This window comes from Crinia signifera, chromosome 6, assembly GCF_055691185.1.
Source record: "Crinia signifera chromosome 6, ASM5569118v1, whole genome shotgun sequence".
In the NCBI taxonomy this organism is placed as follows: Eukaryota; Metazoa; Chordata; class Amphibia; order Anura; family Myobatrachidae; genus Crinia; species Crinia signifera.
Window position 1 is genome coordinate 58,904,133 of NC_139222.1, and position 17,701 is coordinate 58,921,833.

Sequence of the window (17,701 nt, forward strand, 5' to 3'; positions counted from 1 at the left end):
AGGGCATAATGTGTGTCATGTGTATAAGGGCATTAATAATGTGTGACATATGTGTAAGGGCCATTATTTGTGTCATTATGTGTATGAAGGGCATTAATAAAGGTTGGCATAATGTGTAAGGGGCATTATGGTTATAAGGACATTAATAATGTGTGTCATGTGTAAGGGGCATTACTGTGTGGTATTATCAGGGGTGCCTAGAGAATGGGGTAGGGGGTACAAATTACCCAGGCCAAAGTCTGATGAAAGGGCCCAGTGGGGGCCCCGGGCCCCGTCCCCTTAAGTGACAGCATCAGCTGCAGCTCTTCTCCTCTACACTGCTTTGTGCTGGGTTGCAGTGTGGCCATGGAGGTGCTTAAAATACAATATTTCCTCAGGATTTTTTTCTAAGGGTATAATGTGAATAATGTGAGGAGTAATGTATATAAGGTAAAGTGGTACTACTGTGTGATGTAACGTGAATAAGGGACACCATCTCATGATATAATGTGAATAAAGTTGCACTACTGTAAGGCATAATTTGAATTGGGGGTACTATTGTGTGGCCATGCCCCTTCCCAGCAAGAACACACCCCTGTTTGGGATCCGCACCAAATGGGTGCGCTGTTTCTATTTAAAATATTGCGGGTAGGAGCACCAAAATTATGACTGCAATGATGAGGGTTGATGGTGCTGGGAAAGGGGAGCAGGGTTAGAGACGGAACTAGTGGCGGTGCTAGGGGGCAACAGCCAAAATCTTGCCTAGGGCATAATTTAGGCTAGGGCCGGCTCTGAGAATAGGGCAAAAAAGTGGCTTTAACTCACCTACAGCCATACCACATTGGATAGGCCCAATCTCGTCTGATCTTGGAAGCTAAGCAGTGTTGGGCCTGGTTAGTACTTGGGTGGGAGACCACATGGGAACACCAGGTGCTGTAGGTTTTTTCACATTACAGGCAAATTGTTTTTATTCTCTAGCTATTTAAATTGGAAACTTTTTATTTTTATTGCCAGTACAGACATTTGGAAGAGGTCAAACAGACACAATAGCAATCACCTAAAGACTTACCACACTGTTTAGGCCCAATTCCAACTGCTTTTGGCAGCTAAACATTGTTGGGCCTCTTTAGTAGTTTAATTTAAGACTCCCTGCTAATATCATGTCCTGTAGGTCTTTTTACATTACCAACACATGATTTTTTTCAGTAAGCCAATACAGTTAGGAAACTTTTTTATTAGCTTACCAGGTGATAGAAGTAGAAGAGGGCAAAAAAGTGCCTGTGTTTCACCTACAGCCATACCACATTGGATAGGCCCAATCTCGTCTGTTCTTGGAAGCTAAGCAGTGTTGGGCCTGGTTAGTACTTGGGTAAGAGACCACATGGGAACACCAGGTGCTGTAGGTTTTTTCACATTACAGGCAAATTGTTTTTATTCTCTAGCTATTTATATTGGAAACTTTTTCTTTTTATTGCCAGCACAGACATTTGGAAGAGGTCAAACAGACACAATAGCCATCACCTAAAGACTTACCACACTGTTTAGGCTCAATTCCAACTGCTTTTGGCAGCTAAACAGTGTTGAGCCTCTTTTGTAGTTTAATTTAAGACCCCCTGCTAATATCATGTCCTGTAGGTCTTTTTACATTACCAACACATGACTTTTTTTCAGTAAGCCAATACAGTTAGGAAACTTTTGTATTAGCTTACCTGGTGATAGAAGTAGAAGAGGGCAAAAAAGTGCCTTTAACTCACCTACAGCCATACCACATTGGATAGGCCCAATCTCGTCTGATCTTGGAAGCTAAGCAGTGTTGGGCCTGGTTAGTACTTGGGTGGGAGACCACATGGGAACACCAGGTGCTGTAGGTTTTTTCACATTACAGGCAAATTGTTTTTATTCTTTAGCTATTTAAATTTGAAACTTTTTCTTTTTATTGCCAGCACAGACATTTGGAAGAGGTCAAACAGACACAATAGCCATCACCTAAAGACTTACCTCACTGTTTAGGCCCAATTCCAACTGCTTTTGGCAGCTAAACAGTGTTGAGCCTCTTTAGTAGTTTAATTTAAGACCCCCTGCTAATATCATGTCCTGTAGGTCTTTTTACATTACCAACACATGATTTTTTTCAGTAAGCCAATACAGTTAGGAAACTTTTTTATTAGCTTACCTGGTGATAGAAGTAGAAGAGGGCAAAAAAGTGCCTGTATCTCAACTACAGCCATACCACATTGGATAGGCCCAATCTCGTCTGAACTTGGAAGCTAAGCAGTTTTGGGCCTGGTTAGTACTTGGGTGGGAGACCACATGGGAACACCAGGTACTGTAGGTTTTTTCACATTACAGGCAAATTGTTTTTATTCTCTAGCTATTTAAATTGGAAACTTTTTATTTTTATTGCCAGTACAGACATTTGGAAGAGGTCAAACAGACACAATAGCCATCACCTAAAGACTTACCACACTGTTTAGGCCCAATTCCAACTGCTTTTGGCAGCTAAACAGTGTTGGGCCTCTTTAGTAGTTTAATATAAGACTCCCTGCTAATATCATGTCCTGTAGGTCTTTTTACATTACCAACACATGATTTTTTTCAGTAAGCCAATACAGTTAGGAAACTTTTTTATTAGCTTACCTGGTGATAGAAGTAGAAGAGGGCAAAAAAGTGCCTGTATCTCACCTACAGCCATACCACATTGGATAGGCCCAATCTCGTCTGATCTTGGAAGCTAAGCAGTGTTGGGCCTGGTTAGTACTTGGGTGGGAGACCACATGGGAACACCAGGTGCTGTAGATTTTTTCACATTACAGGCAAATTGTTTTTATTCTCTAGCTATTTAAATTGGAAACTTTTTCTTTTTATTGCCAGTACAGACATTTGGAAGAGGTCAAACAGACACAATAGCCATCACCTAAAGACTTACCACACTGTTTAGGCCCAATTCCAACTGCTTTTGGCAGCTAAACAGTGTTGAGCCTGTTTAGTAGTTTAATTTAAGACCCCCTGCTAATATCATGTCCTGTAGGTCTTTTTACATTACCAACACATGATTTTTTTTAAGTAAGCCAATACAGTTAGGAAACTTTTTTATTAGCTTACCTGGTGATAGAAGTAGAAGAGGGCAACAAAGTGCCTGTATATCACCTACAGCCATACCACATTGGATAGGCCCAATCTCGTCTGATCTTGGAAGCTAAGCAGTGTTGGGCCTGGTTAGTACTTGGGTGGGAGACCACCTGGGAACACCAGGTGCTGTAGTTTTTTTCACATTACTGGCAAATTGTTTTTATTCTCTAGCTATTTAAATTGGAAACTTTTTCTTTTTATTGCCAGCACAGACATTTGGAAGAGGTCAAACAGACACAATAGCCATCACCTAAAGACTTACCAAACTGTTTAGGCCCAATTCCAACTGCTTTTGGCAGCTAAACAGTGTTGAGCCTCTTTAGTAGTTTAATTTAAGACCCCCTGCTAATATCATGTCCTGTAGGTCTTTTTACATTACCAACACATGATTTTTTTCAGTAAGCCAATACAGTTAGGAAACTTTTGTATTAGCTTACCTGGTGATAGAAGTAGAATAGGGCAAAAAAGTGGCTTTAACTCACCTACAGCCATACCACATTGGATAGGCCCAATCTCGTCTGATCTTGGAAGCTAAGCAGTGTTGGGCCTGGTTAGTACTTGGGTGGGAGACCACATGGGAACACCAGGTGCTGTAGGTTTTTTCACATTACAGGCAAATTGTTTTTATTCTCTAGCTATTTAAATTGGAAACTTTTTATTTTTATTGCCAGTACAGACATTTGGAAGAGGTCAAACAGACACAATAGCCATCACCTAAAGACTTACCACACTGTTTAGGCCCAATTCCAACTGCTTTTGGCAGCTAAACATTGTTGGGCCTCTTTAGTAGTTTAATTTAAGACCCCCTGCTAATATCATGTCCTGTAGGTCTTTTTACATTACCAACACATGATTTTTTTCAGTAAGCCAATACAGTTAGGAAACTTTTTTATTAGCTTACCTGGTGATAGAAGTAGAAGAGGGCAAAAAAGTGCCTGTATCTCACCTACAGCCATACCACATTGGATAGGCCCAATCTCGTCTGATCTTGGAAGCTAAGCAGTGTTGGGCCTGGTTAGTACTTGGGTGGGAGACCACATGGGAACACCAGGTGCTGTAGATTTTTTCACAATACAGGCAAATTGTTTTTATTCTCTAGCTATTTAAATTGGAAACTTTTTCTTTTTATTGCCAGTACAGACATTTGGAAGAGGTCAAACAGACACAATAGCCATCACCTAAAGACTTACCACACTGTTTAGGCCCAATTCCAACTGCTTTTGGCAGCTAAACAGTGTTGAGCCTGTTTAGTAGTTTAATTTAAGACCCCCTGCTAATATCATGTCCTGTAGGTCTTTTTACATTACCAACACATGATTTTTTTTAAGTAAGCCAATACAGTTAGGAAACTTTTTTATTAGCTTACCTGGTGATAGAAGTAGAAGAGGGCAAAAAAGTGCCTGTATCTCACCTAGAGCCATACCACATTGGATAGGCCCAATCTCGTCTGATCTTGGAAGCTAAGCAGTGTTGGGCCTGGTTAGTACTTGGGTGGGAGACCACCTGGGAACACCAGGTGCTGTAGTTTTTTTCACATTACTGGCAAATTGTTTTTATTCTCTAGCTATTTAAATTGGAAACTTTTTCTTTTTATTGCCAGTACAGACATTTGGAAGAGGTCAAACAGACACAATAACCATCACCTAAATACTTACCACACTGTTTAGGCCCAATTCCAACTGCTTTTGGCAGCTAAACAGTGTTGAGCCTGTTTAGTAGTTTAATTTAAGACCCCCTGCTAATATCATGTCCTGTAGGTCTTTTTACATTACCAACACATGATTTTTTTCAGTAAGCCAATACAGTTAGGAAACTTTTTTATTAGCTTACCTGGTGATAGAAGTAGAAGAGGGCAAAAAAGTGCCTGTATTTCACCTACAGCCATACCACATTGGATAAGCCCAATCTCGTCTGTTCTTGGAAGCTAAGCAGTGTTGGGCCTGGTTAGTACTTGGGTGGGAGACCACATGGGAACACCAGGTGCTGTAGGTTTTTTCACATTACAGGCAAATTGTTTTTATTCTCTAGCTATTTATATTGGAAACTTTTTCTTTTTATTGCCAGCACAGACATTTGGAAGAGGTCAAACAGACACAATAGCCATCACCTAAAGACTTACCACACTGTTTAGGCTCAATTCCAACTGCTTTTGGCAGCTAAACAGTGTTGAGCCTCTTTTGTAGTTTAATTTAAGACCCCCTGCTAATATCATGTCCTGTAGGTCTTTTTACATTACCAACACATGATTTTTTTCAGTAAGCCAATACAGTTAGGAAACTTTTGTATTAGCTTACCTGGTGATAGAAGTAGAAGAGGGCAAAAAAGTGGGTTTAACTCACCTACAGCCATACCACATTGGATAGGCCCAATCTCGTCTGATCTTGGAAGCTAAGCAGTGTTGGGCCTGGTTAGTACTTGGGTGGGAGACCACATGGGAACACCAGGTGCTGTAGGTTTTTTCACATTACTGGCAAATTGTTTTTATTCTCTAGCTATTTAAATAGGAAACTTTTTCTTTTTATTGCCAGCACAGACATTTGGAAGAGGTCAAACAGACACAATAGCCATCACCTAAAGACTTACCACACTGTTTAGGCCCAATTCCAACTGCTTTTGGCAGCTAAACATTGTTGGGCCTCTTTAGTAGTTTAATTTAAGACCCCCTGCTAATATCATGTCCTGTAGGTCTTTTTACATTACCAACACATGATTTTTTTCAGTAAGCCAATACAGTTAGGAAACTTTTTTATTAGCTTACCTGGTGATAGAAGTAGAAGAGGGCAAAAAAGTGCCTGCATCTCACCTACAGCCATACCACATTGGATAGGCCCAATCTCGTCTGATCTTTGAAGCTAAGCAGTGTTGGGCCTGGTTAGTACTTGGGTGGGAGACCACATGGGAACACCAGGTGATGTAGGTTTTTTCACATTACAGGCAAATTGTTTTTATTCTCTAGCTATTTAAATTGGAAACTTTTTCTTTTTATTGCCAGTACAGACATTTGGAAGAGGTCAAACAGACACAATAGCCATCACCTAAAGACTTACCACACTGTTTAGGCCCAATTCCAACTGCTTTTGGCAGCTAAACAGTGTTGAGCCTGTTTAGTAGTTTAATTTAGGACCCCCTGCTAATATCATGTCCTGTAGGTCTTTTTACATTACCAACACATGATTTTTTTCAGTAAGCCAATACAGTTAGGAAACTTTTTTATTAGCTTACCTGGTGATAGAAGTAGAAGAGGGCAAAAAAGTGCCTGTATCTCACCTACAGCCATACCACATTGGATAGGCCCAATCTCGTCTGATCTTGGAAGCTAAGCAGTGTTGGGCCTGGTTAGTACTTGGGTGGGAGACCACATGGGAACACCAGGTGCTGTAGGTTTTTTCACATTACAGGCAAATTGTTTTTATTCTCTAGCTATTTAAATTGGAAACTTTTTCTTTTTATTGCCAGTACAGACATTTGGAAGAGGTCAAACAGACACAATAACCATCACCTAAATACTTACCACACTGTTTAGGCCCAATTCCAACTGCTTTTGGCAGCTAAACAGTGTTGAGCCTGTTTAGTAGTTTAATTTAAGACCCCCTGCTAATATCATGTCCTGTAGGTCTTTTTACATTACCAACACATGATTTTTTTCAGTAAGCCAATACAGTTAGGAAACTTTTTTATTAGCTTACCTGGTGATAGAAGTAGAAGAGGGCAAAAAAGTGCCTGTATTTCACCTACAGCCATACCACATTGGATAAGCCCAATCTCGTCTGTTCTTGGAAGCTAAGCAGTGTTGGGCCTGGTTAGTACTTGGGTGGGAGACCACATGGGAACACCAGGTGCTGTAGGTTTTTTCACATTACAGGCAAATTGTTTTTATTCTCTAGCTATTTATATTGGAAACTTTTTCTTTTTATTGCCAGCACAGACATTTGGAAGAGGTCAAACAGACACAATAGCCATCACCTAAAGACTTACCACACTGTTTAGGCTCAATTCCAACTGCTTTTGGCAGCTAAACAGTGTTGAGCCTCTTTTGTAGTTTAATTTAAGACCCCCTGCTAATATCATGTCCTGTAGGTCTTTTTACATTACCAACACATGATTTTTTTCAGTAAGCCAATACAGTTAGGAAACTTTTGTATTAGCTTACCTGGTGATAGAAGTAGAAGAGGGCAAAAAAGTGGGTTTAACTCACCTACAGCCATACCACATTGGATAGGCCCAATCTCGTCTGATCTTGGAAGCTAAGCAGTGTTGGGCCTGGTTAGTACCTGGGTGGGAGACCACATGGGAACACCAGGTGCTGTAGGTTTTTTCACATTACTGGCAAATTGTTTTTATTCTCTAGCTATTTAAATAGGAAACTTTTTCTTTTTATTGCCAGCACAGACATTTGGAAGAGGTCAAACAGACACAATAGCCATCACCTAAAGACTTACCACACTGTTTAGGCCCAATTCCAACTGCTTTTGGCAGCTAAACAGTGTTGAGCCTGTTTAGTAGTTTAATTTAAGACCCCCTGCTAATATCATGTCCTGTAGGTCTTTTTACATTACCAACACATGATTTTTTTCAGTAAGCCAATACAGTTAGGAAACTTTTTTATTAGCTTACCTGGTGATAGAAGTAGAAGAGGGCAAAAAAGTGCCTGTATTTCACCTACAGCCATACCACATTGGATAAGCCCAATCTCGTCTGTTCTTGGAAGCTAAGCAGTGTTGGGCCTGGTTAGTACTTGGGTGGGAGACCACATGGGAACACCAGGTGCTGTAGGTTTTTTCACATTACAGGCAAATTGTTTTTATTCTCTAGCTATTTATATTGGAAACTTTTTCTTTTTATTGCCAGCACAGACATTTGGAAGAGGTCAAACAGACACAATAGCCATCACCTAAAGACTTACCACACTGTTTAGGCTCAATTCCAACTGCTTTTGGCAGCTAAACAGTGTTGAGCCTCTTTTGTAGTTTAATTTAAGACCCCCTGCTAATATCATGTCCTGTAGGTCTTTTTACATTACCAACACATGATTTTTTTCAGTAAGCCAATACAGTTAGGAAACTTTTGTATTAGCTTACCTGGTGATAGAAGTAGAAGAGGGCAAAAAAGTGGGTTTAACTCACCTACAGCCATACCACATTGGATAGGCCCAATCTCGTCTGATCTTGGAAGCTAAGCAGTGTTGGGCCTGGTTAGTACTTGGGTGGGAGACCACATGGGAACACCAGGTGCTGTAGGTTTTTTCACATTACTGGCAAATTGTTTTTATTCTCTAGCTATTTAAATAGGAAACTTTTTCTTTTTATTGCCAGCACAGACATTTGGAAGAGGTCAAACAGACACAATAGCCATCACCTAAAGACTTACCACACTGTTTAGGCCCAATTCCAACTGCTTTTGGCAGCTAAACAGTGTTGAGCCTCTTTTGTAGTTTAATTTAAGACCCCCTGCTAATATCATGTCCTGTAGGTCTTTTTACATTACCAACACATGATTTTTTTCAGTAAGCCAATACAGTTAGGAAACTTTTGTATTAGCTTACCTGGTGATAGAAGTAGAAGCGGGCAAAAAAGTGCCTTTAACTCATCTACAGCCATACCACATTGGATAGGCCCAATCTCGTCTGATCTTGGAAGCTAAGCAGTGTTGGGCCTGGTTAGTACTTGGGTGGGAGACCACATGGGAACACCAGGTGCTGTAGGTTTTTTCACATTACTGGCAAATTGTTTTTATTCTCTAGCTATTTAAATTGGAAACTTTTTCTTTTTATTGCCAGTACAGACATTTGGAAGAGGTCAAACACACTCAATATCCATCACCTAAAGACTTACCACACTGTTTAGGCCCAATTCCAACTGCTTTTGGCAGCTAAACAGTGTTGATCATCTTTAGTAGTTTAATTTAAGACCCCCTGCTAATATCATGTCCTGTAGGTCTTTTTACATTACCAACACATGATTTTTTTCAGTAAGCCAATACAGTTAGGAAACTTTTGTATTAGCTTACCTGGTGATAGAAGTAGAAGCGGGCAAAAAAGTGCCTTTAACTCACCTACAGCCATACCACATTGGATAGGCCCAATCTCGTCTGATCTTGGAAGCTAAGCAGTGTTGGGCCTGGTTAGTACTTGGGTGGGAGACCACATGGGAACACCAGGTGCTGTAGGTTTTTTCACATTACTGGCAAATTGTTTTTATTCTCTAGCTATTTAAATTGGAAACTTTTTCTTTTTATTGCCAGTACAGACATTTGGAAGAGGTCAAACAGACACAATAGCCATCACCTAAAGACTTACCACACTGTTTAGGCCCAATTCCAACTGCTTTTGGCAGCTAAACAGTGTTGATCCTCTTTAGTAGTTTAATTTAAGACCCCCTGCTAATATCATGTACTGTAGGTCTTTTTACATTACCAACACATGATTTTTTTCAGTAAGCCAATACAGTTAGGAAACTTTTTTATTAGCTTACCTGGTGATAGAAGTAGAAGAGGGCAAAAAAGTGCCTGTATCTCACCTACAGCCATACCACATTGGATAGGCCCAATCTCGTCTGATCTTGGAAGCTAAGCAGTGTTGGGCCTGGTTAGTACTTGGGTGGGAGACCACATGGGAACACCAGGTGCTGTAGGTTTTTTCACATTACAGGCAAATTGTTTTTATTCTCTAGCTATTTAAATTGGAAACTTTTTCTTTTTATTGCCAGCACAGACATTTGGAAGAGGACAAACAGACACAATAGCCATCACCTAAAGACTTACCACACTGTTTAGGCCCAATTCCAACTGCTTTTGGCAGCTAAACAGTGTTGAGCCTCTTTAGTAGTTTAATTTAAGACCCCCTGCTAATATCATGTCCTGTAGGTCTTTTTACATTACCAACACATGATTTTTTTCAGTAAGCCAATACAGTTAGGAAACTTTTTTATTAGCTTACCTGGTGATAGAAGTAGGAGAGGGCAAAAAAGTGCCTGTATCTCACCTACAGCCATACCACATTGGATAGGCCCAATCTCGTCTGATCTTGGAAGCTAAGCAGTGTTGGGCCTGGTTAGTACTTGGGTGGGAGACCACATGGGAACACCAGGTGCTGTAGGTTTTTTCACATTACAGGCAAATTGTTTTTATTCTCTAGCTATTTAAATTGGAAACTTTTTCTTTTTATTGCCAGTACAGACATTTGGAAGAGGTCAAACAGACACAATAGCCATCACCTAAAGACTTACCACACTGTTTAGGCCCAATTCCAACTGCTTTTGGCAGCTAAACAGTGTTGAGCCTCTTTAGTAGTTTAATTTAAGACCCCCTGCTAATATCATGTCCTGTAGGTCTTTTTACATTACCAACACATGATTTTTTTCAGTAAGCCAATACAGTTAGGAAACTTTTTTATTAGCTTACCTGGTGATAGAAGTAGAAGAGGGCAAAAAAGTGCCTGTATCTCACCTACAGCCATACCACATTGGATAGGCCCAATCTCGTCTGATCTTGGAAGCCAAGCAGTGTTGGGCCTGGTTAGTACTTGGGTGGGAGAACACATGGGAACACCAGGTGCTGTAGGTTTTTTCACATTACAGGCAAATTGTTTTTATTCTCTAGCTATTTAAATTGGAAACTTTTTCTTTTTATTGCCAGTACAGACATTTGGAAGAGGTCAAACAGACACAATAGCCATCACCTAAAGACTTACCACACTGTTTAGGCCCAATTCCAACTGCTTTTGGCAGCTAAACAGTGTTGAGCCTCTTTAGTAGTTTAATTTAAGACCCCCTGCTAATATCATATCCTGTAGGTCTTTTTACATTACCAACACATGATTTTTTTCAGTAAGCCAATACAGTTAGGAAACTTTTTTATTAGCTTACCTGGTGATAGAAGTAGAAGAGGGCAAAAAAGTGCCTGTATTTCACCTACAGCCATACCACATTGGATAGGCCCAATCTCGTCTGATCTTGGAAACTAAGCAGTGTTGGGCCTGGTTAGTACTTGGGTGGGAGACCACATGGGAACACCAGGTGCTGTAGGTTTTTTCACATTACAGGCAAATTGTTTTTATTCTCTAGCTATTTAAATTGGAAACTTTTTCTTTTTATTGCCAGTACAGACATTTGGAAGAGGTCAAACAGACACAATAGCCATCACCTAAAGACTTACCACACTGTTTAGGCCCAATTCCAACTGCTTTTGGCAGCTAAACAGTGTTGAGCCTCTTTAGTAGTTTAATTTAAGACCCCCTGCTAATATCATGTCCTGTAGGTCTTTTTACATTACCAACACATGATTTTTTTCAGTAAGCCAATACAGTTAGGAAACTTTTGGGTACTTGTGTATTTTGGCGGCGCCCCCGATGTCCGTCGTACGACGAACAGATCGCATCGCATCGCATGCCATGCACCCGATGGCATGCAATGCGATGCGACGCGATTTTGACCCCCTATACGACCAAAAATCGTATAAGCACCCTAAAGGGTGCTTTTGAGCACCCAAATGGGTGCTTACAATGTTAAATGCACCCCCACGCCACCCCCCGCTATAAACGTGAACCCGAAGCGTGGCGAGCGCAGCGAGCCCGCGAGGGGCGGCGGTACGCGTCCTACGACCTTTTCATACCCCCACTATCCACGTCGGCGTGGAGTTGAGAATAGAATAGTGTGGCGAGCGCAGCGAGCCACCGAGCCCGAAGCGTGGCGAGCGCAGCGAGCCCCGCGAGGGGACGCGGATACCTTCACAGTTATACGCGTCCCCTCGCGGGCTTCACAGGTGTCCGTGGCGACGCGGACACCTGTGAAGCCCGCGAGGGGACGCGTTTACCTGTGAAGGTATCCGCGTCCCCTCGCGGGGCTCGCTGCGCTCGCCACACTTCGGGCTCGGTGGCTCGCTGCGCTCGCCACACTATTCTATTCTCAACTCCACGCCGACGTGGATAGTGGGGGTATGAAAAGGTCGTAGGACGCGTACCGCCGCCCCTCGCGGGCTCGCTGCGCTCGCCACGCTTCGGGTTCACGTTTATAGCGGGGGGTGGCGTGGGGGTGCATTTAACATTGTAAGCACCCATTTGGGTGCTTAACATTGTATAAGCACCCATAAGGGTGCTTATACAATGTTTAATCGCATCGCATCGTATGGCATCGTATGCCATGTACAATGGCATACAATTTAAAAATTGTATGCCATCGTGCACTATCGTACGATATCGCGTCGCATCGCATACCATCGTATGTGTTATGGTATGCGATGCGATGGGCGCCGCCAAAATACACAAGTACCAAATTTTGTATTAGCTTACCTGGTGATAGAAGTAGAAGAGGGCAAAAAAGTGAATTTAACTCACCTACAGCCATACCACATTGGATAGGCCCAATCTCGTCTAATCTTGGAAGCTAAGCAGTGTTGAACCTGGTTAGTACTTGGGTGGGAGACCACATGGGACCACCAGGTGCTGTAGGTTTTTTCACATTACTGGCAAATTGTTTTTATTCTCTAGCTATTTATATTGGAAACTTTTTCATTTTATTGCCAGCACAGACATTTGGAAGAGGTCAAACAGACACAATAGCCATCACCTAAAGACTTACCACAATGTTTAGGCTCAATTCCAACTGCTTTTGGCAGCTAAACAGTGTTGAGCCTCTTTTGTAGTTTAATTTAAGACCCCCTGCTAATATCATGTCCTGTAGGTCTTTTTACATTACCAACACATGATTTTTTCAGTAAGCCAATACAGTTAGGAAACTTTTGTATTAGCTTACCTGGTAATAGAAGTAGAAGAGGGCAAAAAAGTGGCCTTAACTCACCTACAGCCATACCACATTGGATAGGCCCAATCTCGTCTGATCTTGGAAGCTAAGCAGTGTTGGGCCTGGTTAGTACTTTGGTGGGAGACCACATGGGAACACCAGGTGCTGTAGTTTTTTTCACATTACTGGCAAATTGTTTTTATTCTCTAGCTATTTAAATTGGAAACTTTTTCTTTTTATTGCCAGCACAGACATTTGGAAGAGGTCAAACAGACACAATAGCCATCACCTAAAGACTTACCAAACTGTTTAGGCCCAATTCCAACTGCTTTTGGCAGCTAAACAGTGTTGAGCCTCTTTAGTAGTTTAATTTAAGACCCCCTGCTAATATCATGTCCTGTAGGTCTTTTTACATTACCAACACATGATTTTTTTCAGTAAGCCAATACAGTTAGGAAACTTTTGTATTAGCTTACCTGGTGATAGAAGTAGAATAGGGCAAAAAAGTGGCTTTAACTCACCTACAGCCATACCACATTGGATAGGCCCAATCTCGTCTGATCTTGGAAGCTAAGCAGTGTTGGGCCTGGTTAGTACTTGGGTGGGAGACCACATGGGAACACCAGGTGCTGTAGGTTTTTTCACATTACAGGCAAATTGTTTTTATTCTCTAGCTATTTAAATTGGAAACTTTTTATTTTTATTGCCAGTACAGACATTTGGAAGAGGTCAAACAGACACAATAGCAATCACCTAAAGACTTACCACACTGTTTAGGCCCAATTCCAACTGCTTTTGGCAGCTAAACATTGTTGGGCCTCTTTAGTAGTTTAATTTAAGACCCCCTGCTAATATCATGTCCTGTAGGTCTTTTTACATTACCAACACATGATTTTTTTCAGTAAGCCAATACAGTTAGGAAACTTTTTTATTAGCTTACCTGGTGATAGAAGTAGAAGAGGGCAAAAAAGTGCCTGCATCTCACCTACAGCCATACCACATTGGATAGGCCCAATCTTGTCTGATCTTGGAAGCTAAGCAGTGTTGGGCCTGGTTAGTACTTGGGTGGGAGACCACATGGGAACACCAGGTGATGTAGGTTTTTTCACATTACAGGCAAATTGTTTTTATTCTCTAGCTATTTAAATTGGAAACTTTTTCTTTTTATTGCCAGTACAGACATTTGGAAGAGGTCAAACAGACACAATAGCCATCACCTAAAGACTTACCATACTGTTTAGGCCCAATTCCAACTGCTTTTGGCAGCTAAACAGTGTTGAGCCTGTTTAGTAGTTTAATTTAGGACCCCCTGCTAATATCATGTCCTGTAGGTCTTTTTACATTACCAACACATGATTTTTTTCAGTAAGCCAATACAGTTAGGAAACTTTTTTATTAGCTTACCTGGTGATAGAAGTAGAAGAGGGCAAAAAAGTGCCTGTATCTCACCTACAGCCATACCACATAGGATAGGCCCAATCTCGTCTGATCTTGGAAGCTAAGCAGTGTTGGGCCTGGTTAGTACTTGGGTGGGAGACCACATGGGAACACCAGGTGCTGTAGGTTTTTTCACATTACAGGCAAATTGTTTTTATTCTCTAGCTATTTATATTGGAAACCTTTTCTTTTTATTGCCAGCACAGACATTTGGAAGAGGTCAAACAGACACAATAGCCATCACCTAAAGACTTACCACACTGTTTAGGCTCAATTCCAACTGCTTTTGGCAGCTAAACAGTGTTGAGCCTCTTTTGTAGTTTAATTTAAGACCCCCTGCTAATATCATGTCCTGTAGGTCTTTTTACATTACCAACACATGATTTTTTTCAGTAAGCCAATACAGTTAGAAAACTTTTGTATTAGCTTACCTGGTGATAGAAGTAGAAGAGGGCAAAAAAGTGGGTTTAACTCACCTACAGCCATACCACATTGGATAGGCCCAATCTCGTCTGATCTTGGAAGCTAAGCAGTGTTGGGCCTGGTTAGTACTTGGGTGGGAGACCACATGGGAACACCAGGTGCTGTAGGATTTTTCACATTACTGGCAAATTGTTTTTATTCTCTAGCTATTTATATTGGAAACTTTTTCATTTTATTGCCAGCACAGACATTTGGAAGAGGTCAAACAGACACAATAGCCATCACCTAAAGACTTACCACACTGTTTAGGCTCAATTCCAACTGCTTTTGGCAGCTAAACAGTGTTGAGCCTCTTTTGTAGTTTAATTTAAGACCCCCTGCTAATATCATGTCCTGTAGGTCTTTTTACATTACCAACACATGATTTTTTTCCGTAAGCCAATACAGTTAGGAAACTTTTGTATTAGCTTACCTGGTGATAGAAGTAGAAGAGGGCAAAAAAGTGCCTGTATCTCACCTACAGCCATACCACATTGGATAGGCCCAATCTCGTCTGATCTTGGAAGCTAAGCAGTGTTGGGCCTGGTTAGTACTTGGGTGGGAGACCACATGGGAACACCAGGTGCTGTAGGTTTTTTCACATTACTGGCAAATTGTTTTTATTCTCTAGCTATTTAAATTGGGAACTTTTTCTTTTTATTGCCAGTACAGACATTTGGAAGAGGTCAAACAGACACAATAGCCATCACCTAAAGACTTACCACACTGTTTAGGCCCAATTCCAACTGCTTTTGGCAGCTAAACAGTGTTGAGCCTCTTTAGTAGTTTAATTTAAGACCCCCTGCTAATATCATGTCCTGTAGGTCTTTTTACATTACCAACACATGATTTTTTTCAGTAAGCCAATACAGTTAGGAAACTTTTTTATTAGCTTACCTGGTGATAGAAGTAGAAGAGGGCAAAAAAGTGCCTGTATCTCACCTACAGCCATACCACTTTGGATAGGCCCAATCTCGTCTGATCTTGGAAGCTAAGCAGTGTTGGGCCTGGTTAGTACTTGGGTGGGAGACCACATGAGAACACCAGGTGCTGTAGGTTTTTTCACATTACAGGCAAATTGTTTTTATTCTCTAGTTATTTAAATTGGAAACTTTTTCTTTTTATTGCCAGTACAGACATTTGGAAGAGGTCAAACAGACACAATAGCCTTCACCTAAAGACTTACCACACTGTTTAGGCCCAATTCCAACTGCTTTTGGCAGCTAAACAGTGTTGAGCGTGTTTAGTAGTTTAATTTAAGACCCCCTGCTAATATCATGTCCTGTAGGTCTTTTTACATTACCAACACATGATTTTTTTCAGTAAGCCAATACAGTTAGGAAACTTTTGTATTAGCTTACCTGGTGATAGAAGTAGAAGAGGGCAAAAAAGTGCTTTTAACTCACCTACAGCCATACCACATTGGATAGGCCCAATCTCGTCTGATCTTGGAAGCTAAGCAGTGTTGGGCCTGGTTAGTACTTGGGTGGGAGACCACATGGGAACACCAGGTGCTGTAGGTTTTTTCACATTACTGGAAAATTGTTTTTATTCTCTAGCTATTTAAATTGGAAACTTTTTCTTTTTATTGCCAGTACAGACATTTGGAAGAGGTCAAACAGACACAATAGCCATCACCTAAAGACTTACCACACTGTTTAGGCCCAATTCCAACTGCTTTTGGCAGCTAAACAGTGTTGAGCCTCTTTAGTAGTTTAATTTAAGACCCCCTGCTAATATCATGTCCTGTAGGTCTTTTTACATTACCAACACATGATTTTTTTCAGTAAGCCAATACAGTTAGGAAACTTTTTTATTAGCTTACCTGGTGATAGAAGTAGAAGAGGGCAAAAAATTGCCCATATTTCACCTACAGCCATACCACATTGGATAGGCCCAATCTCGTCTGTTCTTGGAAGCTAAGCAGTGTTGGGCCTGGTTAGTACTTGGGTGGGAGACCACATGGGAACACCAGGTGCTGTAGGTTTTTTCACATTACAAGCAAATTGTTTTTATTCTCTAGCTATTTATATTGGAAACTTTTTCTTTTTATTGCCAGCACAGACATTTGGAAGAGGTCAAACAGACACAATAGCCATCACCTAAAGACTTACCACACTGTTTAGGCTCAATTCCAACTGCTTTTGGCAGCTAAACAGTGTTGAGCCTCTTTTGTAGTTTAATTTAAGACCCCCTGCTAATATCATGTCCTGTAGGTCTTTTTACATTACCAACACATGATTTTTTTCAGTAAGCCAATACAGTTAGGAAACTTTTGTATTAGCTTACCTGGTGATAGAAGTAGAAGAGGGCAAAAAAGTGCCTTTAACTCACCTACAGCCATACCACATTGGATAGGCCCAATCTCGTCTGATCTTGGAAGCTAAGCAGTGTTGGGCCTGGTTAGTACTTGGGTGGGAGACCACATGGGAACACCAGGTGCTGTAGGTTTTTTCACATTACTGGCAAATTGTTTTTATTCTCTAGCTATTTAAATAGGAAACTTTATCTTTTTATTGCCAGCACAGACATTTGGAAGAGGTCAAACAGACACAATAGCCATCACCTAAAGACTTACCACACTGTTTAGGCCCAATTCCAACTGCTTTTGGCAGCTAAACAGTGTTGAGCCTCTTTAGTAGTTTAATTTAAGACCCCCTGCTAATATCATGTCCTGTAGGTCTTTTTACATTACCAACACATGATTTTTTTCAGTAAGCCAATACAGTTAGGAAACTTTTTTATTAGCTTACCTGGTGATAGAAGTAGAAGAGGGCAAAAAAGTGCCTGTATCTCACCTACAGCCATACCACATTGGATAGGCCCAATCTCGTCTGATCTTGGAAGCTAAGCAGTGTTGGGCCTGGTTAGTACTTGGGTGGGAGACCACATGGGAACACCAGGTGCTGTAGGTTTTTTCACATTACAGGCAAATTGTTTTTATTCTCTAGCTATTTAAA

At 41.1% G+C, this 17,701-nt stretch overlaps 30 non-coding genes and 5 pseudogenes across 30 annotated transcripts; all 35 read left to right on the plus strand.

The window, feature by feature from the left end:
- Positions 1-802: 802 nt before the first annotated feature.
- Positions 803-921, plus strand: LOC146013016 (5S ribosomal RNA). Its single transcript, XR_014446004.1, has one exon. It is a non-coding gene; the product is annotated as a 5S ribosomal RNA (ribosomal RNA).
- A 345-nt stretch (positions 922-1,266) lies between these two features.
- Positions 1,267-1,385, plus strand: LOC146011178 (5S ribosomal RNA; annotated as a pseudogene).
- A 346-nt stretch (positions 1,386-1,731) lies between these two features.
- On the plus strand, positions 1,732-1,850 carry LOC146013017 (5S ribosomal RNA). Its single transcript, XR_014446005.1, has one exon. It is a non-coding gene; the product is annotated as a 5S ribosomal RNA (ribosomal RNA).
- Positions 1,851-2,195: 345 nt separating this feature from the next.
- Positions 2,196-2,314, plus strand: LOC146010580 (5S ribosomal RNA; annotated as a pseudogene).
- Positions 2,315-2,659: 345 nt separating this feature from the next.
- On the plus strand, positions 2,660-2,778 carry LOC146015296 (5S ribosomal RNA). Its single transcript, XR_014448222.1, has one exon. It is a non-coding gene; the product is annotated as a 5S ribosomal RNA (ribosomal RNA).
- A 346-nt stretch (positions 2,779-3,124) lies between these two features.
- On the plus strand, positions 3,125-3,243 carry LOC146014376 (5S ribosomal RNA). The gene has a single exon (XR_014447329.1). It is a non-coding gene; the product is annotated as a 5S ribosomal RNA (ribosomal RNA).
- Positions 3,244-3,588: 345 nt separating this feature from the next.
- On the plus strand, positions 3,589-3,707 carry LOC146013019 (5S ribosomal RNA). Its single transcript, XR_014446007.1, has one exon. It is a non-coding gene; the product is annotated as a 5S ribosomal RNA (ribosomal RNA).
- A 345-nt stretch (positions 3,708-4,052) lies between these two features.
- LOC146015298 (5S ribosomal RNA) lies at positions 4,053-4,171 on the plus strand. The gene has a single exon (XR_014448223.1). It is a non-coding gene; the product is annotated as a 5S ribosomal RNA (ribosomal RNA).
- Positions 4,172-4,517: 346 nt separating this feature from the next.
- On the plus strand, positions 4,518-4,636 carry LOC146016577 (5S ribosomal RNA). The gene has a single exon (XR_014449464.1). It is a non-coding gene; the product is annotated as a 5S ribosomal RNA (ribosomal RNA).
- Positions 4,637-4,981: 345 nt separating this feature from the next.
- On the plus strand, positions 4,982-5,100 carry LOC146014979 (5S ribosomal RNA). Its single transcript, XR_014447916.1, has one exon. It is a non-coding gene; the product is annotated as a 5S ribosomal RNA (ribosomal RNA).
- Positions 5,101-5,445: 345 nt separating this feature from the next.
- LOC146013020 (5S ribosomal RNA) lies at positions 5,446-5,564 on the plus strand. Its single transcript, XR_014446008.1, has one exon. It is a non-coding gene; the product is annotated as a 5S ribosomal RNA (ribosomal RNA).
- Positions 5,565-5,909: 345 nt separating this feature from the next.
- LOC146010585 (5S ribosomal RNA) lies at positions 5,910-6,028 on the plus strand (annotated as a pseudogene).
- A 345-nt stretch (positions 6,029-6,373) lies between these two features.
- Positions 6,374-6,492, plus strand: LOC146013021 (5S ribosomal RNA). Its single transcript, XR_014446009.1, has one exon. It is a non-coding gene; the product is annotated as a 5S ribosomal RNA (ribosomal RNA).
- Positions 6,493-6,837: 345 nt separating this feature from the next.
- LOC146014980 (5S ribosomal RNA) lies at positions 6,838-6,956 on the plus strand. The gene has a single exon (XR_014447917.1). It is a non-coding gene; the product is annotated as a 5S ribosomal RNA (ribosomal RNA).
- A 345-nt stretch (positions 6,957-7,301) lies between these two features.
- LOC146014024 (5S ribosomal RNA) lies at positions 7,302-7,420 on the plus strand. The gene has a single exon (XR_014446984.1). It is a non-coding gene; the product is annotated as a 5S ribosomal RNA (ribosomal RNA).
- Positions 7,421-7,765: 345 nt separating this feature from the next.
- Positions 7,766-7,884, plus strand: LOC146014981 (5S ribosomal RNA). The gene has a single exon (XR_014447918.1). It is a non-coding gene; the product is annotated as a 5S ribosomal RNA (ribosomal RNA).
- Positions 7,885-8,229: 345 nt separating this feature from the next.
- LOC146013022 (5S ribosomal RNA) lies at positions 8,230-8,348 on the plus strand. Its single transcript, XR_014446010.1, has one exon. It is a non-coding gene; the product is annotated as a 5S ribosomal RNA (ribosomal RNA).
- A 345-nt stretch (positions 8,349-8,693) lies between these two features.
- On the plus strand, positions 8,694-8,812 carry LOC146014260 (5S ribosomal RNA). Its single transcript, XR_014447211.1, has one exon. It is a non-coding gene; the product is annotated as a 5S ribosomal RNA (ribosomal RNA).
- A 345-nt stretch (positions 8,813-9,157) lies between these two features.
- LOC146013023 (5S ribosomal RNA) lies at positions 9,158-9,276 on the plus strand. The gene has a single exon (XR_014446011.1). It is a non-coding gene; the product is annotated as a 5S ribosomal RNA (ribosomal RNA).
- Positions 9,277-9,621: 345 nt separating this feature from the next.
- LOC146013024 (5S ribosomal RNA) lies at positions 9,622-9,740 on the plus strand. Its single transcript, XR_014446012.1, has one exon. It is a non-coding gene; the product is annotated as a 5S ribosomal RNA (ribosomal RNA).
- A 345-nt stretch (positions 9,741-10,085) lies between these two features.
- LOC146013025 (5S ribosomal RNA) lies at positions 10,086-10,204 on the plus strand. The gene has a single exon (XR_014446013.1). It is a non-coding gene; the product is annotated as a 5S ribosomal RNA (ribosomal RNA).
- A 345-nt stretch (positions 10,205-10,549) lies between these two features.
- Positions 10,550-10,668, plus strand: LOC146010287 (5S ribosomal RNA). The gene has a single exon (XR_014444802.1). It is a non-coding gene; the product is annotated as a 5S ribosomal RNA (ribosomal RNA).
- Positions 10,669-11,013: 345 nt separating this feature from the next.
- On the plus strand, positions 11,014-11,132 carry LOC146017342 (5S ribosomal RNA). Its single transcript, XR_014450218.1, has one exon. It is a non-coding gene; the product is annotated as a 5S ribosomal RNA (ribosomal RNA).
- Positions 11,133-12,434: 1,302 nt separating this feature from the next.
- On the plus strand, positions 12,435-12,553 carry LOC146011442 (5S ribosomal RNA; annotated as a pseudogene).
- Positions 12,554-12,897: 344 nt separating this feature from the next.
- LOC146015324 (5S ribosomal RNA) lies at positions 12,898-13,016 on the plus strand. Its single transcript, XR_014448249.1, has one exon. It is a non-coding gene; the product is annotated as a 5S ribosomal RNA (ribosomal RNA).
- A 345-nt stretch (positions 13,017-13,361) lies between these two features.
- LOC146013026 (5S ribosomal RNA) lies at positions 13,362-13,480 on the plus strand. Its single transcript, XR_014446014.1, has one exon. It is a non-coding gene; the product is annotated as a 5S ribosomal RNA (ribosomal RNA).
- A 345-nt stretch (positions 13,481-13,825) lies between these two features.
- LOC146010331 (5S ribosomal RNA) lies at positions 13,826-13,944 on the plus strand (annotated as a pseudogene).
- Positions 13,945-14,289: 345 nt separating this feature from the next.
- LOC146015723 (5S ribosomal RNA) lies at positions 14,290-14,408 on the plus strand. The gene has a single exon (XR_014448635.1). It is a non-coding gene; the product is annotated as a 5S ribosomal RNA (ribosomal RNA).
- Positions 14,409-14,753: 345 nt separating this feature from the next.
- On the plus strand, positions 14,754-14,872 carry LOC146015123 (5S ribosomal RNA). The gene has a single exon (XR_014448054.1). It is a non-coding gene; the product is annotated as a 5S ribosomal RNA (ribosomal RNA).
- Positions 14,873-15,217: 345 nt separating this feature from the next.
- LOC146013027 (5S ribosomal RNA) lies at positions 15,218-15,336 on the plus strand. Its single transcript, XR_014446015.1, has one exon. It is a non-coding gene; the product is annotated as a 5S ribosomal RNA (ribosomal RNA).
- Positions 15,337-15,681: 345 nt separating this feature from the next.
- Positions 15,682-15,800, plus strand: LOC146015091 (5S ribosomal RNA). The gene has a single exon (XR_014448022.1). It is a non-coding gene; the product is annotated as a 5S ribosomal RNA (ribosomal RNA).
- A 345-nt stretch (positions 15,801-16,145) lies between these two features.
- LOC146013028 (5S ribosomal RNA) lies at positions 16,146-16,264 on the plus strand. The gene has a single exon (XR_014446016.1). It is a non-coding gene; the product is annotated as a 5S ribosomal RNA (ribosomal RNA).
- A 345-nt stretch (positions 16,265-16,609) lies between these two features.
- Positions 16,610-16,728, plus strand: LOC146015659 (5S ribosomal RNA). Its single transcript, XR_014448574.1, has one exon. It is a non-coding gene; the product is annotated as a 5S ribosomal RNA (ribosomal RNA).
- A 345-nt stretch (positions 16,729-17,073) lies between these two features.
- On the plus strand, positions 17,074-17,192 carry LOC146013030 (5S ribosomal RNA). Its single transcript, XR_014446018.1, has one exon. It is a non-coding gene; the product is annotated as a 5S ribosomal RNA (ribosomal RNA).
- Positions 17,193-17,537: 345 nt separating this feature from the next.
- On the plus strand, positions 17,538-17,656 carry LOC146013031 (5S ribosomal RNA). Its single transcript, XR_014446019.1, has one exon. It is a non-coding gene; the product is annotated as a 5S ribosomal RNA (ribosomal RNA).
- The last annotated feature ends 45 nt before the right edge of the window (positions 17,657-17,701 follow it).